The sequence below is a fragment of the Triticum aestivum genome, chromosome 1D (genome assembly GCF_018294505.1).
Source record: "Triticum aestivum cultivar Chinese Spring chromosome 1D, IWGSC CS RefSeq v2.1, whole genome shotgun sequence".
In the NCBI taxonomy this organism is placed as follows: Eukaryota; Viridiplantae; Streptophyta; class Magnoliopsida; order Poales; family Poaceae; genus Triticum; species Triticum aestivum.
Genome location: NC_057796.1, coordinates 400,845,971 through 400,858,516, shown reverse-complemented (window position 1 = coordinate 400,858,516; position 12,546 = coordinate 400,845,971).

Below are 12,546 nucleotides of genomic sequence, written 5' to 3'. Positions count from 1 at the left end.
TATATCCGGAATACATGCCTACATTACATTGATGAATTCGAGCTAGTTCTGTGTCACCCTATGTTATGACTGTTACATGATGAACCGCATCCGGCATAATTCTCCATCACCGATCCAATGCCTACGAGCTTTTCACATATTGTTCTCCGCTTATTTACTTTTCCGTTGCTACTGTTACAATTACTACAAAACCCAAAAATATTACTTTTGCTACCGTTACCACTACTATCATACTACTTTGCTACTAAATACTTTGCTACAGATATTAAGTAATCCAGGTGTGGTTGAATTGACAACTCAACTGCTAATACTTGAGAATATTCTTTGGCTCCCCTTGTGTCGAATCAATAAATTTCGGTTGAATACTCTACCCTCGAAAACTGTTGCGATCCCCTATACTTGTTGGTTATCACCACATCACATAGAGCCAACCTGATATAGGAGTACCGGATCTGAGATGCCACGTGTACCAAATGAATGACTCCAAGTTCGACCACCGTGATGCTAGGTGCGAGCCGAGGAACACTGTTGGAGAGACCCCCATCATAATTTTCCTACATTGGTCGTTTGATTCATAGGATAGAATGATATAGGATTTTTTACCTATGTAATCATGTTTTAATTGGCAATCTAGCATCCACTCCAAGTTTTGTTTCACTTCCTTTGATCCTACGAAGAGAGTACTTGCTCTAAATGTTGTGCCGCTGCAAGAGCCGCCTATATTAATTAACCATGCTCTAAAAAGGTGGACCAGCTTTGGCTATAGTAGTACAGTACTAAGTTAGTAGGTGACCTTGCGCTTGGCTCTTCTCCTCTTCCAGAAGTCGAACAATAATGATGGTACTACTTCTGGCAATCTGACACGAAATGAACCGCTGCACGTCCACCGCTTGTAAGCAAAAGTTTCTCCTCGTGCTGCGAGCCACCGCGCACGCGTTGGCGAGGGAGAAGGCATAGTAAGCAAGCTTCTCGTCGTTCTGCGAGTTGACGGGACACATCAAAGTTATGTATTTATTAGTACTCTCTTCAAAAAGGGCCGACCATGTCCATGGCTACCATCCCGTTCTCTGTCATTGAGTATGTGCACTATTCACGTGCCATCGAGGAGAAAAAATATTGCGTAGTACTAGGTGCCATCGAAGTGCACGGCTCACTTACGCACTGCATATCTCCATTTTCTTGCATGACACGCCACCTTGATGCTAGATATCCCGCGTGTCATGGAGGCATATAGTATGATTTTGTAAAATGGAGGCATATAGATGTCCCGCATGCCGGCAACAGGATGAACAAAGCTCATGTCTTAAACGAAAGAGTGGAAGAACATAGATTCCCGACGACCGAGAAGGAGCTACAAACCTCGGGGTGGAGCGTCTGCACTCATAATATTTTATCTTATTCAACGAAATAAAATCAACCAAATCTCTCACGTTCCTATACCATTCTATAGTATGAGAATAACTATGAACATAAGCCATTGATTCACTCTATCCAATGGTCATAGTTGAAAATCCAAACAAAACCAAGCATTGGATCAACTCTTTTTCTAAGATCAACTCTTTTAGCACTTAGATTGTTGCCGCCTGCCCACCTAGCCCACCTATATATCCGCTCACATGTGATGACCATAGGAGCTATCCACTCAGATTGTATGTTAAAAAAATAAAGGTCGATAACTAATGCAGCACCTCGGGCCAACTGAAAGTTCTAGTTATCGACTAGAGGGGGGTGAATAGGCGATTTTTATGAAAGTCTTCAAAACATGGGAGTTTCGAAGACAAACGAGAGAAGTGAACCTATTAACATGCAGCGGAAGGTAGACTAGACTAGGCAGGCCATAGGCAAGTATTCAATGAAGTGAAAGCACGAAGACTAATAGCAGCTAGGTAGTAAAGATCAGGATGGAAGATAGTGTGAAGCCAAATAACAATAGAAGTCACACAGTGAAGTCAAACAGGTAACACAAGCAGACAATGACTTCATGAAGACAAACTGTAAATAAAGAGAGGGAGGAGATAGAACCAGTCGCTTGATGAGGACAAGGATTTGTTGGACCAGTTCCAGTTGCTGTGACAACTGTACGTCTGGTTAGGGAGGCTGAGATTTAACTCAGAAGACCATGTCATCACCTTATTCCCCTAGAGCTAAGGACACCCAGTCCTCGCCCAATCACTCTGGTAAGTCTTCAAGGTAGACTTCCAAACCTTCACAGACTTCGTTCACCGGCGATCCACAATGACTCTTGGATGCTCAGAACGTGACGCCTAACCGGCTGGAGGATTCACAGTCCTCAAGTGTAACAAGTCTTCAGGTCACGCGGACAGAAAGACTTCAGTGATGCCTAACACTCTTTGGCTCTGGGTGTTTGGGCTTTGTCCTCGCAAGGATTTCTCTCTCTCTCAAAAGCTTCGGAGGTGGGTTGCTCTTAAAGGACAAAAGCCGTGCAGTAACTCTGAGCAGCCACCAATTTATGGTGTAGGGGTGGGCTATTTATAGCCACTAGGCAACCCGGCCAGATTTGTCCAAAATGACCCTAGGTCACTAAGGAACTGATACGTGTTCCAACGGTCAGATTTCAAACACACGCGGCAGCTTGACTTGGGCTACAAGTAAAGCTGACTCATCCAGCTCTGGATAAGATTTGCTCTCACTGTCTTTGCTCGAAGACATAGGATTTGGTTGAGCATCACTTCAGACTGCAGATTTGCATCAGGTGCAGCATTGGCTTCGGTGCATTCACTTCTGGCACCACATTAGCTTCAGGCGCCACATTAGCTTCAGCCATGACAATGGCATTGGATTCAGTTGAGTTGTTTGTGGCCGCCTCAGTATTGTTAACCTCCACTTGAGTAGCTGGAGGGTCAGACACGTTCTCCTCGAGAACAACTTCAGGGTTGGACGGGGGTGTAGTAACACGTTCTTCTTCTACTCTTGGTTCTTCTTGTTCATCGGCTGATGCAGCCGCAATGTCTTCAGCAGCTTTGGCTTCAGACTCGGAGATGTTCACAGTTGGAGAGGCTTCAGGAAATACTTGGCAAGATACAGAGTGGTGCTCTTCTCCTTCTGGAACACTCGAAAGTGTGACTTGTGGCCTTGGTCCTTTGTGAAGCCTGTGGAACGCTGGGGACGCTTGTGGAGATGGAGTTGTCTGGGCCACAAAGTCTTCATCTTCAAGTACCGGAGTGGTGACTTGAGTTGGGGGAGTAGTTGGTGTTTCTTCTTCACGGGGGGGAGTCTTGAGGGTGATCAGCCCATGAATCATCCTGAGCAATTGGCGTGAAAGGACGACCAATGCTGATGAGTTCGCTGTTCGTGAGAACAGGCGATGATACCATGTTGTGTTCGATCTGAGGAAGGACTTCATCATCTTTTACATTGTCTTGGTGACCAATGTCTTCAGCTGCGGTGGGTCATCAGCTGGAATCTCTTCAGTTTCAGGAGCCTCTATGGTAGCAGGCTCATGAACTATCAACCGACGCTCTTGGTGTGCAGACGCAGGACGAGCAACAGAACTTGGCTCGACGACAAGGGGCTCTGTGGGAGCAGCCCGATCTTTCTTCTTGGTTTTTCTCTTCTTGGTTGGTGGAGCTTCATCAGTGGTGTTCTTGGACTTGCGCTTTCTGGCTTCAGCTTCAGCTGTCCTGGTTTTCTTGAGATCTAAAGCCACTATGGGGACCTTTGGCTACACGCCTGTCATACTGGCGGGGAAGACAATGCGAGGTTCCTCCCGCCTGGATGCTTCAGCTTGGTCCACAGCAGGCTTCTTCTTCTTCTTGGCAGCCATCTTGGGGTCGATGCCAGGACGCCCAAGTACCTTGCGCTTCTCAGCTTCATTGTAAGCTTGAACACATTTGGCAGCCAGGAGTTTCATGCGCTCTCGAGAACCTTTAGCTTTGTCACGTTTCTTGTGAAACGCCTCCTTGAGCTCATGCATCATTTGCTTGAAATTCTGAACATCAGTCACACTGAGCTTGGCCATATGCTTCTTGAACTGAGCCTTCTCATAGTCAATTTTGTGCTTTAGTTCAACAATTTTCTGAGCTAGAGCTAGCTCAGGAGCAATGGCTCCATGGAATGAAACACTGAGGCCAACAGGAAGCTGAAGATCATCAAAGCTGAGGTTTGGGATATCAAACCATTCATCAATGAACTTGTTCAGAATGTCCACATCAAATAGGGGAAGATCGTTGAAGATTTCTGCCTCTTGTTTGCTCTTTATCAGCAGCTCAAGAGCATCATCGCCAAGATCGTCGTCACTAGACAGATCAATGGCTACGTTCTCATTCCTCAGAACGGCAGCTGGGGCCAGTGCTTAACCAGTAGTTTGTATGGGCTTCTTCTTCTTCTCAGACTTGGAGATGGGTGAGAGATCTTCAGAATGCACACTAAGTGCAGGAGGAGCGGTGGCCAGAGGCTTCACTCGCGAAGCTCTTGGTGCAGAGGAGGGCTTTGAAGCCTTGAGTTTCTTCCGCTTTTGAGGCTTTGGTGCAGCAGGAGCCTCATCAGAATCAGCTTCATCTCCAGACTGATCCACCGTGGCCCTCTGAGCAGCGATGTAGGAGAGGAGACCATCAAAGTTGTCGAAGGGGCCGATGAAATTTGGATTGGCATCTCTTGTGCCATCAGCCCGCGGAGCAGAAGGGCCTGGGTTGAAATCGCATCCGAGACTCTTCTTGTTCTCTTTGGCCGAGTTCTTGGCAAACTGGTAGTTGTGCTTGAATAGATTGTCTTCACCACACCATAGCAGAGAGGATGGGTTGGCATCAGCAGGCTGTGGTCCACGGACCATGCAAGGGTAGAAACCCTGAGCAATAGCTTCAGATCTGGTCTTGGGTTAAAGATTTTTGTAGGGAATATCTGCCCAAGGACGCTTGATGGCATTCTTTTCGGCATATTCCTTGGTGACGAATCTGTACTTGAACCATTGCTCGGCCCAATATCTTTGAATCCATTGGATTCGAGTTTTGCGTTGGCCATAGCTCTCTTCAGGATCAGTTTTGTATAGCTCATAGAGATCTTCGGGCAGATCCATTGATGTGCCCCCGCCGCGCTGTCTGCCTCCCTTCCTTGCTGATTTTTCTGTGGCCATGTAGTTCAGACTGAATGGCTTCAAAGCTGTCAAAGTCTTCCATGTGCTGGTCCGACAAGAACTAGCTTCGGGAGAATTGATGTGATGCTGTAAAAATTCTGCAAATGAATGCAGACTATGAGAACCAAGGGATTCTCCCACGGACATGTACCTGTGACAGCATTAGAGATGCGAGGGAAGGGGAAGAGGTCATATGCATTCTCAGATGATTTTGAAGATAAATCAGTTTAGAAGACACTGACCTCATAGCGCGAAGACATTCACTTATATGTTGAGAGTTGGTTCCAGATTTGTACGAATCCAAGAATAGGTACAAGTGAGGAATCTAAATATGTATGAAGCATAAGTGAATATACTAGGCATATTATGAGATGCAGAAAAGGATAGATCCAACTTGTGGAGGCAGAAACTACTTTTGGTAAGGAAAGATGAATCCATCGGATCAAAAAGACAGTAAAAGGAGAGTTTTAATTTACCACACGATGAACTGCTAGACGGAGTAGAAGATGAGGCCGAGCAGTTCGATCTTCCGTGCCCTAACTTGGCGACGGAGGACACCTACGGCGGCGGCGGAGAAGGCGATGTCCGCGGCCGGCGTGAGGACGGCGTCGGTGAGGTCGCGGAAGCCAAGCGCTTCGTCGCCGGCGTCGTCTAGAGCTAGCGGTGGCGCTAGGGTTTGTCTGAGGTGGAGAGGTGGAAGAAGTATTTTGATCACGATGTGATGTGTATTTATAAGGAGAGGGACGGCACAGCGCAATTACGCAGGTGCCCCTGGCGGTTCCCATCTGAGGGACACGTGGCGAACATGCAACACATTGGGAGTTGTTCCATGTTCCCATGCACGCCTGAACTATCGGGTGGTCGATCCGGCTTCTCGGGGTTTCAGGCAATAAGGATTGAGCATTTAAAACAAATTTAATGTTTGTCTCTGTATCTTCTGCTGACAAGGACGCGGAGAAGACATTCGACGGTTTCAATAGAATGCATATGATTTGGATAGATAGATTTGAGAAGGAAGCATAGAGAGGTTAGGGTCCGATCACATTCACTTAGTTCAAAAGATTCGAACGAGAAGACATAGCTGTAAGTGAATGCTGTAGAGGACAGAATACTAATATATGTATATATCAGAATAAGACCAAATCAACATTGTGAAGATAAACATGAAGTCATGTCAATATTGAAGACAAACCAAATGCGAAGACTTTGCAGAAGTAACGCCAACAGAAAACACTTCAAACAAAAGTTTGGTGGTGGCGTTACCCACCGTATAGGAAGTATTAGACCCAGACACGGCGCACACTTATCGTGGCACTCCGAAGTCAAAATCCGCATTACTGTATTCACACTCAGAGTGTAAGTCTTCATTGATTGAAGATATACATTACTTTGTGTGTTGCACATCTAAGTCATGAACATGCATAAGTGTTAGGATGTGTGCCTGATCACAGGACATTCGAGGATTCCAAGATATTTAGCTCACACCGCAACTTGCAAAACCTTTTCTCATCCAAGGGCTTTGTGAAGACATCTGCCAATTGCTCTTCAGTGTTGACGTGAATGATATCAATATCTTCCTTCATAACATGATCTCTGAGAAAGTGATGACGTATTTCAATGTGCTTTGTCTTCGAGTGCTGAACTGGATTGTTGGCAATCTTGATGGCGCTTTCATTGTCACAATAGAGTGGTACTTGCTTCAGATGGATGCCATAGTCCTTGAGTGTTTGCTTCATCCATAGAAGCTGAGCGCAGCAAGATCCAGCAGCAATGTATTCAGCTTCAGCAGTGGAGAGAGATACACAGTTCTGCTTCTTTGAAGACCAACAGACAAGTGATCGTCCCAAAAAGTGACATGTGTCTAATGTAGACTTGCGATCCACCTTGTCGCCAGCATAATCAGCATCCGAGAATCCAACTAGATTAAACTCTGAGCCCTTTGGATACCATAATCCTAATGTTGGGGTGTAAGCCAAATATTGAAGAATTCGCTTCACAGCTAAGTGATGCGATTCCTTTGGTGCTGCTTGGAATCGAGCACACATGCAAACACTAAGCATTATATCTGGCCTAGATACACATAAATAAAGTAAAGAACCAATCATGGAGCGGTATACCTTTTGATCGAACTCTTTACCATTGGCGTCAGGACCCAGATGACTCTTGGTTGGCATTGGCGTCGTGTAACCTTTGCAGTATTGCATTCCAAACTTCTTCAGGAAATCTTTGAGATATTTCTCTTGAGATATGAAGATGTCGTTGCTTTGCTGACGAATTTGTAGACCAAGGAACAACTTCAGCTCACCCATCATGGACATTTGATATTGCTCTTGCATCATGTGTCCAAACTCATCACTGTATTTCTGGTTGGTGCAACCGAAGATAATGTCATCCACATAGACTTGGCACACAAACAGTTCACCATCATATGTCTTCGTGAAGAGTGTGGGATCTAGGGAACCAGGTTTGAAGCCTTTTCTCTTCAGGAAGTCTTTGAGTGTGTCATACCAAGCACGAGGGGCTTGTTTGAGGCCATACAATGCCTTGTTGAGCTTGTATACCATATCAGGATGTTTTGGATCTTCAAAGCCAAGTGGTTGTGCAACATACACTTCTTCAATCTTGCCATTAAGAAACGCACTCTTCACATCCATTTGATACAGAAGGATGTTGTGATGATTTGCGTAGGCTATCAGTATGCGAATGGCTTCAAGCCTAGCCACAGGAGCAAATGTTTCATCGAAGTCAATCCCTTCAACTTGAGTGTATCCTTGAGCAACGAGACGAGCCTTGTTTCTGACAACTTGACCATGCTCATCTTGCTTGTTGCGATATATCCATTTTGTGCCTATTATGTTGTGCTTGCGAGGGTCAGGACGCTTGACAAGTTCCCACACATTGTTCAGCTTGAACTGTTGAAGCCTTCTTGCATAGATTGAATCCATTCAGGTTCCATGAAGGCTTCAGCAACTTTCTTGGGTTCTGATATTGAGACAAATGCAAAGTGCCCACAGAAATTTGCTAGCTGTGTTGCTCTTGAACGGGTGAGTGGACCAGGTGCATTGATGCTATCAATTATCTTCTCAATCTGTACTTCATTTGCAACACGAGGATGAATTGCACGAAGATTTTGCTCTTGCTGATCATTGTCATCGTTAGGAGGATCGTCTTCAGGTTGATTAGGTGCAGAAATGATAAGTTCCTCTTCAGGCTGTGCTTCAGACGATATGATTTCTCCAGTTTCCCATAAGCTTGAGGGATTCACTAGGTGGAACTTCATCTATCACATTTGGCAGGTGCTCTCTTTGCGAGCCGTTAGTCTCATCGAACCGCACATCCACAGTTTCACCCACTTTATAGTGAAAGAGGTTGAAGACTCTGTAGGAGTGCGAATAATTCCCGTAACCAAGCATAAAACCTTCATGTGCTTTCGGTACAAATTTTGAAGTGTGATGTGGATCCTTGATCCACCACCTGGCACCAAATACTCTGAAGTAACTTACATTTGGCTTTTTACCAGTTAGGAGCTCTTAGGATGTCTTCTTCAGAAGCTTGTGAAGATAAACTCGGTTGATGACGTGACATGCAGTATCAACGGCTTCAGGCCAGAACTTTCTTGGAGTCTTGTATTCATCAAGCATCGTCCAAGCCATCTCAATGAGTGTTCTGTTCATGCGCTCCATGATGCCATTCTGCTGAGGTGTATATGGAGCGGAGAACTCATGAGTGATGCCCAATGGATCCAGGTAAAGGTCGAGGCCGGTGTTCTTGAACTCTATGCCATTGTCACTTCTGATATGCTTGATCTTGACGCCATAGTTATTCATGGCACGGTTGGCGAAGCGTCTGAAGACATCCTGCACTTCAGTCTTGTAGAGAATTATATGCACCCACGTATATCTTGAATAATCATCAACAATGACAAAGCCATAGAGACAAGCAGTAGTAGTGAAAGTAGAGTAGTGAGTAGGGCCAAATAAGTCCATGTGTAGCAGCTCGAAGGGTTGAGATGTCGTCATGATTGTCTTTGAGGGATGCTTGGCCCTTGTCATCTTTCCAGCTTCGCAGGCACCGCATAAGTGATCCTTCTTGAACTTGACGCCCTCGATGCCTATGACGTGTTTCTTCTTTACAAGCGTATGCAAGTTCCTCATGCCAGCATGCCCTAGCCTCCGATGGCAGAGCCAGCACTCTGAAGCTTTTGCTAGAAAACATACGGCAAGCTGTGGTCCGGCTGAGAAATCTACCATGTACAAATCATCTTTCCGATACCCTTCAAAGACTAGAGACTTATCAGATTCCATTAGTACAAGGCAATGATATTTTCCAAATATCACAATCATGTTCAAGTCACAAAGCATTGAGATAGACATTAAGTTGAAACCAAGGGATTCAACAAGCATCACTTTATCCATGTGCTGATCCTTTGAGATTGCAACTCTACCTAGACCCAATACCTTGCTTTTACCAGTGTCAGCAAATGTGATGTGACTCTTGTAAGATGGACGTAAGGTTGAGTCCATGAGAAGACTTCGATCACCAGTCATATGATTAGTGCATCCGCTGTCCATAATCCATTCTGAAGACTTTGGTGTCATACCCTACAGTACAGTTAGGGGGGATAGGCTTCACCAAGAGTATTGTGAAGCATAAACATTTGATGCACAAGAGGATTATCAAAGCTCAGATAAAGGTTAGGACTGATAGAATGATTGGCAAGCGATTCAGGAGCAAAATACATAGTGAGACCATTTGGGCATTTTATCTTGTGCCCAACAAGATGTTTTAGGTCCCCAGCAATAGCATCGGACGCCTTTGATTTCCGGCTGGAGACCTTTCCCTGCAAAAGAAAGGTAATTCTTCTTAACCACCCACATCTTCAGGGGTGGCTTAGAAGCAATGAGTCTAAGTGCAGCATCTGAGAACTTCGCCTTTGGAGCCCTGGAAAATAGCCTTGCAGGAGGAGAATAATACTCATATGAATAAGAAGAAAAGTTCTTGGTCTTATGAACATAGCGGTTTGAGGAAACACACTCATATTCATACATCTGAGTATGATTTCCCTGCAAAACATTGGCGTTAGGGTAACTCAGGTGAGTCCTTTGTCTGTATGAAGCCTTTGGACCATATGAAGCCTTTGGTCTGGGGTTTTTCTTCTTCCCTTGTTTTGTCATGATGACATTCACAGGAAGATTCTCAAGACAGCTTTTGGGTACCCAGATCTTCTTCATAGGTGGCCCATTCCTGCAGTTAGTACCAATATACCTAGCAAACACTTCACCATTCTGATTCTTAAATAGTTTATAGTTTGCATCAAAGGATTCATCAATGATAAGGGGGTTAGCACAAGTGAAGCCAGATAAGGTGGATGGATCCACTGAAGGTTCCTTTGCAGCAACCCATGTGGTTTTGTGGTACTGCTCAGGCTTCCAGTATGAACCATCAACATTCATTTTCCTCTCGAACCCAACACCCTCTTTCCTAGGGTTTCGGTTCAGAATCTGCTTTTTGAGGACATCGCACAGTGTTTGATGTCCTTTGAGACTTTTGTACATCCCTGTTTCAAGCAATGTCTTCAACCTAGCATTTTCATCAGCAATAGTGGTGGCATCCTCAGTAGAGGGGTTAGTTACCACATCAACAGTTGAAGATATTGCAACAGTAGCAGCAGTAGAACATTCAGCAACAGAAGTAGCGTTATCACGCTCAAGGCATTTTAGACATGGTGGTTCAAATCCTTCCTGAGCGGGACTGATTTGTTGAGCGCGAAGTGACTCATTCTCTTTTTGAAGATCTTCATGAGCCGCTCTCAATTTCTCAAGTTCTTGCTTTCTTTGAAGATAATCATAGGAAAGCTTTTCATGAGTCGTTGAGAGCGTTTCATGACGACTTTCAAGTTCCTAGTACTTAACATGAAGATTTTTTATGTCTTCAATTAAGGACTGAGATCGGGTCATTTCCGCGTCCAATAGGTCATCGCTTTTGTCTAACAGTTTTTGAGTATGTTCCATAGCTTTCTGTTGTTCAGTTGCAATTTTAGCAACTGTTTTGTAGCTGGGTTTGGATTCACAATCAGAGTCATCTTCACTTGATGTTTGAAAGTAAGCATCGCGTGATTTTACCTTGGCACCACGTGCCATGAAGCAGTAGGTGGGAGCAGAGTCGTCCTTGTCATTAGCATCAGCGTTGGTGACGGGGCCATTGTCTTCAGAGTTGAAGATGGACTTGGCAACATAGGCTGTAGCTAGAGCCAGACTTGCAACGTCAGAGTCGGACTCCTCCTCAGACTCCACCTCCGCCTCCTCAGAAGCAGACTCCTCCTCTGAATCCATCTCCTTGCCAACAAAAGCACGAGCCCTGCCTGATGAGCTCTTCTTGTGTGATGAAGACTAGGACAAAGACTTGGAAGAAGACTTTGAGGATTTCTTCTTCTTGTTGTTGTCATCAGAATCATATTCCTTGCTCTTCTTCTTCTTCTTGTTCTCATTGTCCCACTGTGGACACTCAGAGATGTAGTGTCCAGGTTTCTTGCACTTGTGACTTGTTCTTTTCTTGTAATCATGAGTGGAAGCTTCATCATTTCTTGAGCTGGACCGTGAAGACTTTCTGAAGCCCTTCTTCTTAGTGAACTTCTGGAACTTCTTCACAAGCATAGCAAGCTCCTATCCAATGTCTTCAGGATCACCAGAACTGCAGTCAGATTCTTCTTCAGATGAGGAAACAACTTTTGCCTTCAAAGTGCGAGTTTGGCCATAGTTTGGACCATAGATATCTCTTTTCTCAGATAGCTGGAACTCATGTGTGTTGAGCCTCTCAAGTATGTCAAACGGATCGAGTGTCTTGAAGTCAGGGCGTTCTTGTATCATTAGGGCAAGGGTGTCGAACGAGTTGTCAAGTGATCTCAAGAGTGTCTTGACGATTTCATGCTTGGTGATCTCAGTGGCGCCGAGAGCACGAAGCTCATTTGTGATGTCAGTGAGGCGATCAAACATGAGCTGGACATTCTCATTGTCGTTTCTCTTGAAGCGGTTGAAGAGGTTGCGAAGGACACTGATCCTTTGATCTCTCTGGGTTGAGACGCCTTCGATGACCTTGGAGAGCCAGTCCCAGACTAGCTTCGACGTTTCCAGAGCACTCACACGACCATACTGTCCTTTGGTCAGATGACCACAGATGATGTTCTTGGCAGTAGAATCCAGTTGAATGACCTTCTTGACATCAGCAGGGGTGACACCTTCACCAGTCTTGGGAACACCATTCTTGACGACATACCAGAGGTCGACATCAATGGCTTCAAGATGCATGCGCATCTTATTCTTCCAGTAGGGATATTCAGTTCCATCAAAGACGGGGCACGCAGTGGAGACTTTGATTATCCCTGCAGTCGACATAGCTAAAACTCCAGGTGGTTAAACCGAGTCACACAGAACAAGGGAGTACCTTGCTCTGATACCAAT